This window comes from Dryobates pubescens, chromosome 28 (assembly GCF_014839835.1).
Source record: "Dryobates pubescens isolate bDryPub1 chromosome 28, bDryPub1.pri, whole genome shotgun sequence".
NCBI lineage: Eukaryota > Metazoa > Chordata > Aves > Piciformes > Picidae > Dryobates > Dryobates pubescens.
This window is the reverse complement of record NC_071639.1, coordinates 8,874,559-8,892,979: the sequence shown is the minus strand read 5'-3', so window position 1 is coordinate 8,892,979 and position 18,421 is coordinate 8,874,559. Positions and strand designations below refer to the sequence as shown.

General features: G+C 44.5%; 1 protein-coding gene across 3 annotated transcripts in view; it reads right to left on the bottom strand.

Annotated features, from left to right (window-relative positions):
• HS3ST5 (heparan sulfate-glucosamine 3-sulfotransferase 5) overlaps nucleotides 1-15,270 on the bottom strand; it is a 189,385-nt gene extending 174,115 nt beyond the window's left edge. For 2 of the 3 annotated variants that reach the window (XM_054174097.1, XM_054174099.1), the window contains exon 1: nucleotides 14,290-14,430. The gene's annotated coding sequence lies outside the window, so the exon portion shown is untranslated. Of the gene's footprint in view, nucleotides 1-14,289; nucleotides 14,431-14,600 lie in introns of those variants that run through there. The other variant, XM_054174098.1, reaches the window with a different exon arrangement.
• Between the last annotated feature and the right edge of the window lie 3,151 nt (nucleotides 15,271-18,421).

Below are 18,421 nucleotides of genomic sequence, written 5' to 3'. Positions count from 1 at the left end.
TGGTCTCTTCTCCCAGGCAACCAGCACCGGAACAAGAGGACACAGTCTCAAGCTGCACCAGGGGAAGTTTAGGTGAGGAGAAAGTTCTTCACTGAGAGAGTTGTTTGCCATTGGAATGGGCTGCCCAGGGAGGTGGTGGAGTCACCATCCCTGGAGGTGTTCAGGAGGGGATTGGACGTGGCACTTGGTGCCATGGCTTATTCATGAGGTCTGTCGTGACAGGTTGGACTTGATGATCTTTGAGGTCTCTTCCAACCTTGGTGATTCTGTGATTCTGTGAACAGCCTGTTCATGTAGTTGTATTTTCTTATTTTTCCTTATGTTTGGGGTTTTAAATAATATAATAATTTTAAATTATTTTTTAAATAATATAATAATTAAATAATATAAAGCATTACCATTACTTTTTTATTTGCACTATTTGGAGCATTCTCCTGTGGAGAATCAGAACCATTATCCACCTCAGCTAACAACTGAAAAAAAGTCACCCAGTTTCTATGGAGCCAACAATTTTAGACCAGGACAAGGACAAAATAAACCCTCTGAAGCAAACCCTGCCCTTCTTCTACTCAAAGAGCAGAACTGGTGTATTATGCATCACACATCTAGCACAAAAGCAACCATTCAGCCCCAGAAAGAATAGCTTGCAGATGTCACTGCCAGGCACAGTTTGCTGTGTCAATCCAAAAATAAGACACACAATCTTAGAAGGAGCCAAAGAAGCATTCTAGAAACTCGTTGCTAACTAGCAAAGGGCTGGACACATGCCGAAGTTAATAAGCCTTTTCCAATGCAGGATAGATGAAAAGTTGTTAAATCTTCTTCCTGGAGCCTGCTGGAACACTCAGTAAGGGCTGTGGCTTATCTGGAAAGCCAAAAAATATCTTTTTCTCACAGTCCAGGTACATGGCACGCTGCAAGATTTCACTGTAGCTGCCATCCTAGGCTTTTTACTTCATTCTGCTCCTGAAAGCACAACAGTGAAACACATCTGCTTTGGCATTCTTCATTAGATGTGATGAAAAAAAAGAAGCTGGAATCACATCCTTATCACCTATCATGGAAGATGTCATTCTGTCTCATCAGGTTGCACTGTGAGAATGGATTTGGCCTCACAGTTCCTTGGAGGGAAGATGAGTATGTTTGGTGGCAGCTGGTAGAATGAGGAATACATTGAGCTCATCCTTCCTTTCCCTCTGGCTCAAAAAGACCTCCTCCCAGAGGAGAACAGCTCCAGTTAAGCTGAGTAAGAAGATGAGCTGTGAGCTGGGAACTGTTTTTAGCTTTTCAAAATCTGTTTTCAATACAGAGAAGGTTAGACCTGACATCCCTCTAAGGCTGTAAGCAAGAGAGAGTTCAGATACACCAGAAAGGTACACTTGCTCAATGCCCTGCAAAAAAAAACTACCTCTGGGTAGGCTTCATCCCTAACGATCCGACACAACAGATGGCTAACGGGTTGCAGTCCCTGCCTGCAAGCAGTGGCGTTTATTTTGTGCCCAAAAGCTGGTCCCATTCCATGGCTGCATGCCCACTGCAGTCTGTGGTTTGGAAAGAGTCTGAGGGTGAGGGCAGGGTCAGACCAGAGAAGGTAGATGGTAGAGGAGTAGAGGAGTATCCCAGTGGGTTGGACTGAGTGAGTAAGGATCACCGGATTCAGTTTTGCAATAGAAGAGGCCACACCACAAGACTCTGTAAAACACAGGCTGGGGGGGCTCAAGGATTGCTGTGTGATGAGAAACAACAGTCATATAAGAAAAACTTCAGCAGAAGTAACAAATAATGAGCAAACTGAACATGAAATACTCACATTAATCTTTCCCAAGACAAAGAGGTGGCAAGCTCATATTTTCTTTGTATAGATGTAAGAAGGTGGATCAAGGAATGCCATTGTTTGGGAAAAAAAATGGACATCTATCTTTCACTTTGCTTAATTTTGGATTATAAAAGGAGCATTTCCTGTGTGGGTTTCAAAATAATCTCACATGTCTGAATGGGCAGACAACTGCAAAACCAACAATGCAGAAGTTAATTCAGGTGCAGATATTAACAACTGCAGTAATATACTTACCCAGGTAGCAATCTACAGGCCAGAATTCCAGATGATGAACACTAAAATGATTGCTGGTGTCTATAAATTCAGAGATGTTTTAGAAGTTCCAGCCTGCATATCAGTGTGTCTTTAACTGAACTGAGCTTAAAATTCTGTGTGCAGTCTTAAAGATAATTTTGGAGAAGGGTGGCCTTGTGAGGATAGTTATTTAAAATTCAGAAGGTTGCCTAGAGTATCAGAGTAAGTTCAGCATTAGTGTAATTTTTCAACCTGACTCCAGAGGCCTATGAACTAAAATGCCAGCAGAATAAAATGCCTTTTAAGAGCCATACTGCACTAAGCATATGGATGACAGAGTTATACTTTGAGTTATAGGTGGACAGTATCACTTTCGAGGTGGCAGCTGACACAGCCAGGCTAGAACAATTTTGCTGTAGCATGTGCCAAACAGTTGCAGGGCCAGGCTAATGGGGAGGTCTCCATTACCATAACAGCAGCTTCAAGGTTAGTTTAGGGGGGTCGGTGTCAGGCCTGATGCCCACTGAAAGCAGACAAGAGGAAGGCACAATTCTGGCCAGGTAACAGCTGCTTTTTCATAGTTTGTAGGAAGCTGTTGGCACCAGTACCACACTGTCACCAAAAGTGTCATGATCTTTCTCCCTGGATGTCTCAGCCCAGCATCTGTTCAAAGTACCTTTATAACATGAGCTGAAATATTTAATAGATGCTTACACTTATGCCACAAATGGCAATGTTTTGATATCAAAGCAGCTTGCAAAGAGATTTACAGTGCTAGGTCATAATTTTGGAGCTTTTCCCAAGAAACAGGCTGGGTGAAAAGATCTCATCTTCAAAAGCTAACCTCAAACTTGTGGCAAATTCCATACCTACACTAGATTTGAGACCAGCTACTCATTCATTACTCATTAGGAACTGTTTGCTGAAGAGTTCCTCTTACTCTGGACTGCATGACTTATATTCATTATTCATATACCTCAGCTAATGACTGCTTACAAACAGTTATTAAGCCCCTTTTACCCTGTTTGTGAAAACTTCCTGCTGTGCTGTAGTAACACCACAAAAAATCAGCAGAGTTCATTCATAACAAGAAAAGTGAATAAACAATGTGTATGTATTTGGAGTCACACTGACCTAAATAGTGAGACTACATCTATGCAAGTGAATTAAACAGTGCTAGAGCACAAATCCATGCCCTGGAGCTACTTATTTTCTAAAACATAAAATATCAGGGCAGATCTTGACGCGCTTCTGATCTTGGCTGCTTGACCAGCCATCTCCCAAGGGTTTTCTGAGCGTAGCTAGGGCACTAGCCCAGTCAGGGGACCATTCCCAAGAGCCAAACTAGGTGCAGCCTGTGCTTGGGAGGCTAAGGGAGTTTAACCATATGGAAGTGGCCATGCTTAGCTGGCCTCCAGACTAGAGGGAGGTCTTGCATCATTTGCTTTATTCGTTAAAAAAATACAGGCAAGGAGCAGAAAAGCAGCTGAAATAGGAGGAAAAAATATCTAAACAACAATCCTTCCCAATTAGTCTCCCAACAGTAAACATTCCCAATTAATCTCTCATTATTACTGGAATAAAAGAGACAAACCCTGACAAATCTGTTCTTTGTTGTCCCTGGGGGATAAACAGAAGTGAGTGGCCAGCTTCTGTCTACCACTGTGCTGGGGATTCACACTGTATCTCCATGCTGTGCTTTCCATATTGATCCAGTGCACTGGTGCTGATATACATCCAAGTCCAGGGGCAAGCTGTCTCGTCCATAACCATTTCTTACTGATACATGTCAAGTCACATAAACAACACATATTCAATTTAAATTCCTCAAACAGAAGACTAAGCAATTTGGATTTCTTTCCAGCTGGTCACTAAATGTCTTTTAAACTTCAATCCTGCACCTAAATAGGGCTCAGTCAGCGAACATTTGCCTTCTAAAACTGTTAAAAAGACACACCTAATTTCCCACTCACTATTTTCTTTAGTTTGGCAAAGAGACACTTCCTTCCCTCATTCTTTTATAACCTTAAGTCTGTCTCAATGCAAGAGCTGTATTCAGGAACAAAATAAAAAGCAACCTTCCACTAAGTGCCTTTCCAAGAAACCACCCTCCCAAAGTTTCCACTTTGTCCATTAGACTGAAAACAAGATCTAGCCAACAGTGTGTGCTCTGGAGCTAGGCAAGAAGGATTCTTCCCGCCGGGAAAAACATTTGGGTATTTTGAAATTCATTTTTTGGAAGCTGCAAAAGGAAGTTGAAAATCCTAAAAGCTTAGGGGGGAAAAAAAAACAACACAAAACCACCCAAATTTTGATCAGGGACAAATCAAGAGCCATGCCAATATTTTGGGGGACTTGTATTGCTGTGTTATTAAGGTTATTTTTGCAGATGCATGAGCTTTTGTATCACCTTATAGGAAAAAAATTAATCTTTTAATTGATAGATAAGCACAGCACGGAGAAAATGTATGAAAATGTGTCTTTTCTACAGACAGCTTTGATTTCAAGGAATTCATATGTCTGAAAAGCATAACTTTCAAATTTCAACCGGTTTCCCCTTTTTCATGGCAGCTGACAAACATTTTCGAAGGGTAAGATCCTTGCAATAAAAGGTTTTGATCCATTCTTCAGTGGCATTCAAGAATGCACTTTTTAAATGCAAGACAGATTTCTTTTCAAGGTAATGAACAATAAAGAGACATCAAATATATTTACTTTGTGTAAAAGGGGAAACTCTTGGAAAGCTTAAAAATACTTTTAACCTTTTTTCTTCCCCCCCTTTTTTTTCTTTCCTCACTACAACTCTTCCTGTCTAAAAGCAAGAGCAGAAAAGAAAAGAAAACCAAAAAATTGACATGCATATCTTTAAGAAGCTTATACATTAGTTCTAAACCAACCAAACAAAAACTTTCTAGTTTGCTTCGTTACAAAAGAAGAAAGATGCCAAATCTGAATGACAGATAAATTTGTTTCAATCCATTATTGTTAAAGAAAGTGATTTCTCTTCAAGGATAGTGTTGGTAAGCAAAGCTTCTGTCATGAAATGCATCCTTGCTATTAAGTTGTGTAAGATGGAAGCAACAAAAGTATCTCTGAAGCATCTGCACCATAAAGTCTCTTTGCTAGCCTCCAGGAGAGAAGCAAAGGCAGGCACAACACTTTAAGTCTGATACATAAGGGAGGAAAGAGCTGTTGATTCATGGTCACCTGGATCTGCCTCACTAGCAGCCAGATAGCAATCATGAGGGAACTGCTGGAAGAACAACCACAAAAATAGAACATGTTCTTAGGCAGATCTGAATGAAGGTCTGAGCATCAATTTTCTGCAGTTGTACAGCTCATATTTTGAAGCCTGGGCTGTCAGGCTACACCTGAAGGAAGTTAATTTCATTCTTAGGTCAGAAATCATTGACGATAGGATACAGAAAGAGCGGCTAGCAATGTCAGTTGTGACCAGGATTGCTTGCTATGTGCAAACTGAGAACTTCTAATCCTAGAATGAATTTTCACTAATTCTCAAATCTTTTTTTTGAGTGAAATCCCTGTGGTTTCTAAATGCTTATCAGTCATATTTTTTCTCTCTCTCTTATCTTTCTTTTTTTTTTTTTAAATTATTTACCAAAATGATTACAGTAGATTATTTCAGCCAGATTGTGCATCACTATTCAGGAATGTAATTTTCCACCAGCAGATAACTAAAGGCATGTTGTTTGACTATCCTGATAGACTCTACACTGACAGACTTTTTTTCCTACTGAAAACCCATTTTAATTTACATTGGAGATTAATCTTTTTACGAGAGGCAGGAATGTGAAATTATAGATAGGAAGGATTTGGTGCCACCTCTGGCGTTATTTATACTCATACAGCAGGTACAAAGGTGAGGACATGCAGCAGCAAATGATCTGAAATAATTTTCCCCAAATCTTACTTCTGACAACGTGCCCAAGTTAACTCCACTCAGTCCAATCAGTTGTCTTTTCAGCATTCAAAGCTGATATATAAAAAAGGTATATCTATTTACAGTATTAAATGCAGTGCTGTATTAAACAATCCCCTGCTCTACTGTCATCTTCTGTTTTCCTAAAGCTCCACATTACATTCACTGATAATCTTCCCTGGTTCTTCAGTAAAAGACTGGAGTTACTTTTTCAAGTCTTAACAGGAAGATCTTGACTGTGATTGTAGATGACACTAGCCTATAGCTGACAAAATGTCTTTCGGATTCATGTTTTTCAGGACATAAAGCAACACTGGCTTGAGACACTGAAGTGAAGATTCATTTTGTTTTCCCCTTTTTCAGGATTCAGTTACTTCAGTTACTTTTCTTTGGTGGCAGCAGTCGCTATTATTTATAGCCTCGGGTTTAAAACATTCTGCAGGAGAACCATTGGACCCTGCTGTTTTACCTTCAGGAAACAGTTTAACCACTCTCAGCTATTTATTGTGCTGTCACATCTTCCTCTGTGTCTTCACGGTCAAAACCAGCATGTCCCTGCTGGGGTGAGGAAACCAGACAGTAACAAAGTAGGGCATTATACAATTTTTGATATTAAAAGGGGGAAAAAAAATAGAGAGAGGTCCATACACATGTATACACACAGATAAGTGTGCATACAAATACACACAAAATCTGCCAGAGCCATCTGGATTTCCAACATGGGATGCAGTTATTACTTGGCTTTTGTATCCTTTTGAAGCTCCCATTCTATCAGTACGTCAGCTTTACTTACTTCTCCTGTGGCCAGACCATGTTAGGTAACTCAACTTTCATAATTTTATTTTTGACCTCAGCTGAACTTATTTTTTGTTTTACTCCTCTCTTCAAAGTCTTTCAGGGAAAAAAAAAAAAGAAAGTACATTTTTTTTCTCTCTTAAAAAAGAAAATAAATCAAAACTAAACCCCAACCAACCAACACCCACCCCAAAAGCAATAAAACACACCCTTACATATTCTTACTTCGTTTTGCCATGTCTCCACCACATCCAGCTTTGTTTTCAGGCTCATTTAGGCTTTTGCAAAACTCAGTTTTGTCTGTGTATCTGTCAAAAGGCATACCTTCTATAACAGCATCTGGCAAGAGAAAAACTAAAACCAAACCTGTCTGCCCAGAATCCATGATGCAGTATAAATCCATTCTCATTGATGGAAATTGACTTGTCTCGCCTGAGTTGGGATTTTCTAGTGCTGTCATCACAGTAGCAATGCCAGGTGGCAAGGGGAGCTTTTGATGTGGTTTGAAAATCCATCAGCTAGTGCAGAAAGTTTACATGCTGCTGAGCAAGTTCAAGTAGCTTTTGCATAGGACAAACCCCATATTCATTGAGCCACCTTCCACTGAATTCTACATAGGAGGAATCTATTAATATTAATATTTCCTTTACATGCTTTTAAAGAAACATAGCATATCTATACACAGATTATAAACTGTTTTGTGAAGTCCTTCTTCCAAGCATTTTTGATATTCATAGACAATTTGGGGGGATTTTGTGCTGGAATGTAAAATGCTTTCCCCCCTTGGTAGGCTCTGAATATGTGTCTGCTATAATGCAGTCTAATAGTTTTATTTATCACAGTCCTTTGGAGCCTTCAGCGCCCGCATGCAGTCAAGATTGTTCAGGCCATTATAATACAAGATTATATTACAGTCATTTCAATGGAGAAAAGTTCTTTCATCTCCAAAAGAGAAATGGCTTGATAGACACTATTCTGCAGCATACCAGACAAATGTGTTATTTTAATCCTCCAGACAAATAGCTGCATTTTCTCAAGGGGCACTGTTGCTAGCAATAAGATGCATAGGGACTAAGAGTGCAAGTGCACAGAAAGTACAGGAATTACCTTTGTGTGTGTGTGTGCAGTGTGAAACTTTCTAAATCAACTCAGGTACCTCAGCAAGCCTTTACAAATTACAGGGGTACTCAACAGTTTAAACATGAGGGCATTCCTTCAATTTGCTTTCTTGAAATACAGCTGAATCTTGCCAAATGAGCTCTTAAATCTACCTGATGCAGTATTAGTTCTTGATATTATATCTGGAGTTCAGTTTGTGACAGTCTTTCATTACAAATCTCATCCTTCACATCTTATGTGGAAAAGTTTCTTTTTATTAGGAATTTCGAAGAGTACAGCTGTGCAGCTCTCTTTAAAGGAGTCAATAGAACCATAGAATCATTAAGACCTCCAAAATCATCAAGTCTAACTGTCAATAGCCTGCAGTGCTTCTAAAGCATGCAAAACATAAATAAAACCAACCAGAAAAGTTGGGATGGGATGGGATGGGATGGGATGGGATGGGATGGGATGGGATGGGATGGGATGGGGTGGGATGGGACGGGATGGGATGGGACAGGATGGAATGGAATGGAATGGAATGGAATGGAATGGAATGGAATGGATGGGATGGGTTGGGATGGGATGGGATGGGATAGGATAGAATAGAATAGAATAGAATAGAATAGAATAGAATAGAATAGAATAGAATAGAATAGAATAGAATAGAATAGAATTAACCAGGTTGGAAAATACCTTTGAGATCATTGAGTCCAACCTATCGAAAGACTTAAAGCTGTTCCCCTGGAAGTTAAGAATTAAAGTTGTCTGATGCCAACAATATTGTACAACCACGGATTTAAACACTTGAATGAACATGGGAAAATTAATATTTTTCATGGTCATTGGTCACAAAAGCATCTTTGTTCAACAAAAGACGTGATTAGGTCCCTGTGAGGTCAGCACATGCTTAAAGACTAACATTTAGTTAAGGGGTTTGTTGATGTGAATCTTTCTGCCATTAGCATTTCGTCTGATTGTGTTAACAATGCACAGCAACGCTTGTTTGTTCAGGAGGAAATTTTCTGCTTACAGGTTTGTAATACTTGAGAGAGAGTGTGTGGAGACAACAGAGTACCTACACAACAGCACAGAAGTACTATTAAGTGCTATTGTTGGGCTGGGTAAACCAAGAGCATAAATAATAGTGGAAAAACACAGCCTTGGTAGCAAATGGTGGCTGGCCATTTTCCTTAAAAGATTAAAAATTCTGTTTTCTGGGGTGTTTTTTTTTTTGCTTTTTAATTTGAATGCATTTTTTATTCTGGACCAAACTAAACTATTTTTGCATCTTCGTTTCAGTGGCATGGTTTTTTTCTGGGGAATATCGTATTATCAAAGGAAACGTCCTGATGGAAGGAAGAGAAAAGGGAACACACACACACACACACACAAACAAACAAAGCACAGTTGAGACTAGACGTAGGCCAGTAATCGATATTTTAAGTTCCATGTGACACTCTTTTCCTTGTTCTGTTGCACTGCATTTAGATATTGCATGGCTCTCCAGACATGCTATGCATAATTTTACATACCATCTGCTTTACATGCCAGGTTCCATATGTACAATGTATAACCTAAAACCAATATTTTGATTGATTTGAGCTACAGTGGAGGCTTTTGTTCTTAAATTGCTGGATGGAAGAATACAGTCCCAAAGAACTTATCCGACGGATGTGTTGCAGCATTGACAATCAGATTTAGTTTTTAAAAGCAATAACTGCAAAATTCAGGTGGCATGCCACAATCCCACTAATATTGCTTCCTGGATTCCAGTATTAAGAGACTTGCAAGGAGCTGCTGCCATTCACTCAATAAAACATAGCAATGTGATGCCATGAACGTGTTTCAGAGTCAGGAGAGGGACTGTGAAAAAAGATATCTTTGAATAAAGATGGACATTGCTCATTCCTCAAAGCAGGGTGAGGTTTATAAACATGCTGAAAGTGAGTAATAGAGTTTCAGAATCATGTCTTGGAGATTCCAGGTATTTCCTTATATGGCTTATTTCAACCCCAGCTGAAATTCTCAAATTTTACATACTTTTCTGTTACAGGTGACCCTAAGATACCTAACTTTCTATTTTAGAGATGCTATCCACAAGAACATCTGGCTGCATTTCCATATGCACAAATATTGGAATACCAAAACTAAAAGAACATAGAATTTCAAACAGTGGCTCTCAGGACAAAACTAAAGGTTTATGCAGAGCTACAGGCTAGGGACAGAGTGGCTGGAGAGCACCCAAACAGAGAAGGACCTGGGGGTGCTGATTGACAGATGCTAAACATGAGCCAGGAGTGTGCCCAGGTGGCCAAGGCAGCCAATAACATCCTGGCCTGCATTAGGAATAGTGTGGCCAGCAGGAGCAGGGAAGTCATTGTGCCCCTGTACTCTGCATTGGTTATACCACACCTTGAGTACTGTGTCCAGTTTAGGAAGGACATTGAGACACTTGAACATGTCCAGAGAAGGGCAACAAAGCTGGGGAGAGGCCTTGAGCACAAGCCCTATGAGGAGAGGCTGAGGGAGCTGAGGTGGTTTAGCCTGGAGAAGAGGAGGCTCAGAGGTGACCTCATTGCTCTCTACAGCTACCTGAAAGGTGGTTGTAGCCAGGAAGGGGTTGGTCTCTTCTCTCTAGCAACCAGCACCAGAACAAGAGGACACAGTCTCAAGCTGCACCAGGGGAAGTTTAGGCTGGAGGTGAGGAGAAAGTTCTTCACAGAGAGAGTCATTCATCATTAAAATGTGCAGCCCAGGGAGGTGGTGGAGTCACCATCCCTGGAGGTGTTCAAGAGGGGATTGGACGTGGCGCTTGGTGCCATGGTCTAGTCTTGAGGTGTGTGGTGACAGGTTGGATTTGATGATCTTTGAGGTCTCCCAACCCTGGTGATACTGTGGTACTGTGAAATATTTTAAGAACTTCTGCCTTTCTTCATCCAAGTAAGCAAAGAGGATTAAAGATTGCTTTAAACTTTAACTGCCTCACCACCACCACCCCCTTCAAAACCCAACAAAAAAAATCAAGCTAGCCCTGTACAATCCAAAACTCTCAATATGGAAATAATCACTGCTTTTCACATTTGACTCCAACTGGATGTATTATGAACAAAACTAGATTGTAGTGTTATGATGTGTTAGTAAATAGTAGACAGAGTGGAGAACACAGGAAGCAATAAAGCAGCCCAAAGAAAACTTTTCTCCATGCAGTGTCCGACAAATCATGTACCATTCACCTCCATACATGGCACACAGTAAAAGTACTTGAATTCACAGGGAAATTAGAAAGGAATCTGTAATAGAACAATTTTAAAAGGAGGTTTCTGTCTACTGTGTGTAGTTCCAAAGAGAGAAGAGGGTGAAGTGTTTGTCCATTGTACAGGGTTTTTTTCCATTGTACCATGGTCATCTTGATCTGTTACCAGCACCACATTCGGTTCCATTCGATGACAGTCCCATCAGATGCCTACAAATAAAACACCTCAAACTTTTTCTGTATGTGTCTATTAGCACAAACTTGTGCTCAGGAGGTAAACATTATTGCTGGACCACAACTGAGAAAGGCTATTTTTTGTATTGTTTGTGGGGGAAGGTTTTAGTAGCAGGGATGCTACAGAGGTGGCTTCTGAGAGAAGCTGCTGGAAGCTTCCCCTCTGTCTGACAGTGCCAATGTCAGCTAGCTCAAAGATAGACTTGCCACTGGCCAAGGCCCAGCCCATCCAGTGGTGGTTGTAGCACTTCTGTGATAACATAATCAAGAAAGAGGGAAAAAAAAAACAACAAACCTGTGCAATGGCAACCACAGTTAGAGAGAGGTGTGAGAATATGCAAAAGAAACAACTCTGCAGGCATCAAGGTCTGCAGAAGAAAGAAGAGAAGGTGCTTCAGGCACTGGAGCTGAGATTGCCCTTGCAGCCAGTGATGAAGACTGTGAGGTAGGCAGTGCCCTTGCAGCCAGTGGAGGTTAATAGTAGAGCAGATAACCACTTGCAGCCCAAGGAGCAGCCCTCATTGTAGCAGTTGGATGCCCAAAAGGAACTGTAATGCTGTGGGAAGCCCACACTGGAGCAGGTTTGCTGGCAGGATTTGTGACTCCATTAAGGACCCATGCTAGAGCAGTTTGTGGAAGAACTTCAGACTGCGAGGACTCATGTTGGAGAAATTTATGGAGCACTGTCTCCTGTGGGAGTGACCCCATGCTGGAGAAAGGGAAGAGTGGAGGAATATTCCCGAGGAGGAAGGAGGGGAAGGAGCAGCAGAGACAAGGTGTGGTGAACTGACCACAACCCTAATTCCTTGTTCCCTTGTATTGCTGAGAGGAAGGAGAGAAATGGGAGTGAAGTTGAGCCCATGAAAAAGGGAGGGGTGGAGTGAGGATGTCTGAAGACTTAACTTTTATTTCTCATTTATTCTACACTGACTTGATTGCTAATAAATCTTGCCAAGTCAAGTCTGTTTAATCCCTGATGGTACCTGATGAGTGATCTCCCTCTGTCCTTATCTTGACCCATGAGCCTTGCATTGCATTTTGTCTCCATTGTCCAGCTGAGGAGGGAAGTGAGAGAATAGCTCGGTGGGCACCTAGCTTCCAGTCAGAGTCAACCCACCACACTTATCAATGTAACTGTCACATTCTTCATGGAGTATGGGCATGATTCTGACACTAGACAAGTTGTTGACCACATGCAGTATATTTTGGGTTCTGTCAATACTCAGATCTTTTTGGGGGGGTGGGGGGAAGTGTGTCTTTGCACTTTCCTTTTTAAGGCATTCCAAGCAATTGAAACTTTTTAGTCAGCTTACAGGAATAGAAGCAGCTTTTGCCATTTGAATAATATTTGCTATTTCATTATATATCTGACTGCTCTCAGTCTAAACACTGCACTGATCAGAGGACTAGAACTTCCATTTGCTAATGGATTTTCTTTCCAGAAAATTTCTTTGCAGTCCATATGAATATGAGCCTTTTAATTATTAATCAGAAGCATTCTTTCTTGTTTGTATCTGTGTTGCAAAAGAGTTCTTAAAAATGGGATAAAAAATTTATGTACATTTAGATTTTTCTCCTCCCTAGAGGGTGGCTGTTTATGAGTTAAATGATTATGCAACACCTTTCCCTACAAACTGCACTACATTTCTCTTGTTACTTCTCTATTGAGCTGTTCTGGGCCTGATTCACAGGCCACTGAAGTCAATGGGAACCCATCCAATTTTCTCAGTGGTTTCCCCCTGCTTGCAACTTTTTAGTGACACACAAAAAAAAAAAAATAAGGAAAAAGATATACAGCACTAGAAAAGTATAAGGTGCTAATATGGTACTGGTATATAGTGGGTAAAACAATGGACTTCTATCTGTTTTGACACCAAATATGTCAAGAAATCACTCTGATGTTTTTCCAATGGAAAATGGAATGAAAATCTAGAAGACATTTCTGACACAGTGCAGCTAAATATTTTTTGCTGAAGAGCTAGCCTTTAAAAAGGAAGTTTCTTTTGCACATCTCTCTCACTTTGCCATCTATCAACCCTCTGCCCGGTCCATTTCACTCAAAAGGTACTCAGTATTGGCCAGAGCTTTCTTCCTCTGAAGCCAGCTGGGAGTTTTGCCATCGACTTCAGTGGGGGACTTATCACACCCAGGGTGCAAAACACAGTGAGAAAAGATAACACTGTCAAAGTAGACATTGTAAAAGTAAGAAAAATTACTGAAATTATTTAGCAAAATCCACTTAAAATTCTCCAGCAAGAGTCAGCTTTCATCTCTGTTTCCCACCAATCTCACCAGCCTAGCAGAACAAAAAGCCCCTTGCCAGGTGTCCCCAGTACCCAGGATACGGAGCTGAACCCCAGCCCTAGAGGAGTCAGCGGTGCGCAGTCCCGGGCTTCGCGGAGCCAGGCACAAACTGGCAGCAAACATTTTGCGAACATTAAGCTTCCCCTAAAGGACGAAAGGTTTGCCACCTGCACCCACTGCAGCGCCCGGGAAGGAGTAGCCGGGACGGGGAGAGGGCAGGGAAGATGCGGGCACCCTTCTGCTGCGGTGCCCGACCTCAGCTCTCCGCCCCGGCGCGTCCCGGCGGGCAGCACCTGGGTAGCTCCCCTTCGCAGGTGATGCGCCAGCCGACGCTCCTTCTGCCCGGACCGCGGCACCACGGCTCGTGAAACACTGGACCGGGCTGTCAGCCCCAGGGACGTCTCCAAAATCGAGGAGGGAAGAAACACGGCAGAGTCCCCGGGGTGCGCCGGGGGCATCGTGCCCTTCGCGCCCCCGCCCCAAGAAGGCGCGAAGAGCCGCCGAGCAGGGATTCCCCCAGCAAGGCTGGGCACTCTCCACACCTTCCCCATCCCCGGGGGACCCCGGCGCGGCGCGGAGCCCCGTACTCACCGCGGTGCTGCAGGCAGCAACCCGCAGAGCAGGAGAAGGGCCCCCGCCCCGGCCGGTGCCCGCTGCGGTGCACAGACCCCGTCCCTCGGTGCCCACATCCAAGCCCCGGCCGCGCAGCTAAAAGTCCTTCTGAGGAGCACCCGGCAAGCCCCGCCGCCTCCTGCCTCGGATCACTGTCACCTCCCCTCCCCTCGCCTCCCCCCCACCCCCCCGCCCCGCTCTCCCCCCGCCGCGGGCGGCTGCGTTATAAAGCGGTCCCTAACCCGTCAGATCACGCACCGGCAGAGGTGCCGGTCCTCGCTGCTACTTACCGGGCATCCTTCAGAGCGGCAGGCGGGCGGGAGCGAGGGAGGAGAGAGAGAGAGGGAGGGAAGGAGACGGGGAGGGAGGGGAGACGGGAGGGGGCTCCGGTTGGACTGCGCTGCGCTGCTCGGCAGCCTGGGCAGCTCGGCAGAGTGCTGCGAGTCGGTCCGTGAGTGAGTGCGTGAGTGCCTCCGTGCGTGTCTGCGCCTTGCTGGAGACGGGCGAGCTGGGGCTCAGGCACGGAGGGGCGGCACGAAGCGGCGGGGGACTTCGGAGGGTGCAGCCCACGCAGAACGGCGTGGCCAGGTGCGGCCCAACGCGGCCCCGGCCCCGCGCGGCCCCGCGCGCCCCGCCGCCCCGCGCGCCCCGCCGCCGTGGCGAGAGCTGCCGGGGAAGGGTTTGGGGGAGGCGCGCATCCTCCCCGGTGGCACACGCACCGCGGGCGGGGTGGTGGTGATGGGAGGGAGGGATTAAAAATAACGATAATAAAAAAGCTCAATCACCGGGGAAGAAAACCCCAGCAAAACTCTATCTCTACTTCCCGACCGGGCTCTGAGCCCCCTGCCCCAAAGCTGCAGCCCCGGCTCGCCGGGCGCTGCCACCGCCCGCGGTGCAGCACGGCAGCAGCTGCCGCTGCCGGCAGCGGCCAGTTGAGAACCAGAGCCTATCCCCGCGCTCAGAGGAGCCTCCCTTCTTCCCTCCCTCTATCCCTCCCTCCTTCCCAGCCCCGCTACGGAGGGCAGCGCAGGCAGGTGCTGCTGAGGGAAGGGCAGGGCAGGGCCCTCCGCTGGCAGAGGCCTGGCTCTCCCGGGCACAGGGGCGGCTCTGGGAGGCTGCTCCCGCCGGGACGCGGCTGGAGGGAGGGAAGCGAGGGGCGGAGAAGCGGAGCCTGCTTGTCCCCGGTAGCTGCCGGCGGGCCTCGGGAGCAAAGGCGGAGGAATGAAGAAGCGGCGGGGAGGGCCCGCCTCAGCTGGGCAGCGGTGCAATGCCCCATCGCATGCCTACAAACGCCGCTTCGCCCGTCGGCTCACCTTCTGCCGGAGCGGAATGACCCGCTGGAGAGGACCGAGGACGGTGCATCATTCCTGCCTGGATTCGTGGGGGAGGAGGAGGGGAGCAAACGGAGAAGGGAGGGAGGGCATAATTATAACAATCACACGGAAAGGGAAAAGATGAAAAGCAGCACGCTCACCAAAAAAGCCCATTCTCGGGAGAGAAATCAAAAATAGCCACAACAACATTGAAAGTTGCTCGCTTTGTGATTTGCATTACAACGCTGCCGCTGCTGCCTGTCTCCTCCAACAGCGTGCCCGGGAAACGTGCAAGATGGGAGAGAGGCAGCGATGTACTTTTTGTGTGCTTTCCCTTCCTGACGGCAGTTCTCTCTATCTCTCTCGAAAAAAATACCCTAAAGCCAGCCCCCAAACCCAAGCACGGACACGCACACCCACACACACTTGCTGGAGAGGTGGCTCCAGGTGGCTTCCGAGCCGCAAGTGCATTTCTCCGGGGACAGCTGTGTGCGCTGCGCACCCTTGGGAACGCTCCTCCCTAGTTTTGGATCCTTGGCTTTGGCACCCCAGGGGGCAGCCAGGTAATGCCCAGGGGCGGAGGGGCCGAGCCTCAGGACCCTGGAGATACCCGCGGAACTCCGCGCAGGTTGCATGAGGCGGGCATGGGGGCTGGCAGAGCGGCTGTGCAACGCAGAAAATCTTCTGGATTTCCAGTGGAAATCCAGTTCAGGGATAAGTGGTGCTGTTTTCGAGGGAAAATAAAACACAAATATTGGATAACCCCAAACTTCTGTTTACCAACAATTTGTGCACGAAACAGAACCCCCCCCCAAACCCCTAAAAACGATCAGGGAATCTTAACCCAGATTATGCGGTTAAACGTGTCAGCCGGCGGTAGCATGGCTGTTTGCCAGACCTATGATCCATTAACCTCTTTAGCTCATTGTTGGCAGGCAACAATAGCACACGGTCAAATTCTTGTCTTTTAAAGACAAGCCATTTTCTTTTTAGAGTGCAGTCCACTCTCCCATCTTGCTATTAGAAAGGGTGTCTTCGGCAATAAAAGTAATAAGAAGGAAATACACTGTGTAATTATTTTTATTTCTACTTTCTTTTAATTTTAGGAGTGAAAACTTTGTGCTAGGCTTAAGGTGATATGCACACAGATGGACAGCAGCCCGTGAAAAACTCTTATAATAAGAGATTTGGTTAGTTTTACCTTCATCATTTAATTATGCATAATTTAGACTGTGTGCCATTTAAAGTTTTATTTCCAGTTCTTTTACGGAGAGAAACTAAGTAAACCCTTACATAATAATAATTAGAGGATGAAAATCATAGAATGCATTGGTTTGGAAGGGTCACCTAGTCCAACAACCCTGCAGTAAGATCAGGTTGCCCTCAACTAGATCAGGTTACTCAGAGCTTCAAAAAGCCTGACCTTGAATATCTCCAGGGATGGGGTCTCCACAACTTCCCTGGGCAACCTGTTCCCGTGTTCCACCACCCTCATAGTGAAAAAGCATCTTCACAATGTCCAATCTAAATTTACCCTTCATCTGGAAACCATTGCTCCTTGTCCTATCATTACAAGCTCCTGTGAAGAGTCTCTCCTCAGCTTTCTCGTAGGCCCCCTTCAGGCACTGGAAGGCCACTATCAGCTCTCCTCAGAGCCTTCTCTTTTTCATGCTGAACAATCCAAATTCTTGCAGCCTGTCTCCACAGGCGAGATTCTTCACCCCTCTGATCATTTTTGTGGCCTTCATCTGGACCCACTCCATCAGGTCCATGTACTTCTTGTCCTGAGGACTCAAGAGCTGGGCACAGTACTCCAGGTGAGGCAGAACCACTTCTCTCGCTCTGCTGGCCATGCTTCTTTCGATGCATCCCAGGATGAGATTTGCCTTTTGGGCTACAACTGCTCATTGTTGGCTCATGTCCAGCTTTTCACCCACCACTACACCCAAGTTGATTCCTAGGATATATAAGGCCCTTTGCTCCTCCTGTGCATGTTGTAAATGTATATGCACATAGATTAGTTTTGATCCAAATACCTTCCTTCTGAAGTTGTATATTTCTACCTAAATGCATGCACAAGTGCATGCTATATATATATATATATATATATCTGTTATATAAATAGCATGCTTCAAAATAATTTTTTAAAATTACTACAGAAAAATTAGTGGAGAGAAGAAGCAAAGCTGAAAAAAAAAAATAGCAACCTCCTGCTGAGTGCTGTAAAACATTCCTTCACCTGCAGGAGAAGTTACAGAATCACCGATACAGAAAGAATATGGAAGTTATACCTTGCACCTTCTTCTTTACACAAGCAACTCAGTTCCTAGAATTATATCTGTGTGACAATGGAAGTACCATGTTTTCTGGGCTTATTATTTTTTTGGCATCAGACATTTTGACATTGGGCTGTAGTCCTGACTGCCATGTGCCAAAATATTTGTTTTGGAAAGTCTGTGCTCAGAGAAGTTAAATCTGTCACTGCTAAATCAAGCTGTCTGGTCTGGGAGTAGAAGATAATATGTGCAAAAAAGACAGCTGATCCCATGAGGATCTGGGGAAAAGAAATGGGAAAGGGTATGGGGAATAGGGCTTAGCTGGGTGATAAGAGTGAGTACAAGAAGCTGGTTTGGTACAGAGGAAAGTAGGCCTGGAAACAGAATGCCTTATCACGTGAAGGAGGTAGTGTGAAAGGGGAGCTTTGTGTCCATTCTCATGGTCAGGCTGTGCTGTAAAACACATCCCATTGCTCGTTAGTAGATGAGGAGTGTTGGATAACACCTACAACCTTTCTAGAC